Source organism: Phalaenopsis equestris, unplaced genomic scaffold (genome assembly GCF_001263595.1).
Source record: "Phalaenopsis equestris unplaced genomic scaffold, ASM126359v1 Scaffold000354, whole genome shotgun sequence".
Lineage (NCBI taxonomy): Eukaryota > Viridiplantae > Streptophyta > Magnoliopsida > Asparagales > Orchidaceae > Phalaenopsis > Phalaenopsis equestris.
In genome coordinates, this window is record NW_018164796.1 from 289355 (window position 1) to 289659 (window position 305).

Here is a 305-nt window from a genome sequence, read left to right on the forward strand (position 1 = left end):
GTTCAGCCTCTACGCGCTAAATTTTGGTGCTTAGGCGCCCTGTTCTCGGGTTATCTGGTGCTTAGACGTTAGGTTTTGGCGTCTAGGCGCCAGTGCCACATTTTTGTAAATTTTGATTTTTTAAATAAAAGCATAGCAAACCTAAGGCCTCTGAACCCTAATTTACTTAATTCAACATCATTTTGATAATTCTAACTTCTTTTGAACTTCTCTTAACTTTCATTTGCACACTCACACAATTCCTAAATATGAACAATCCAACCAATTCAAGCACACTAACACCAAATATCAAACTCACAAACATA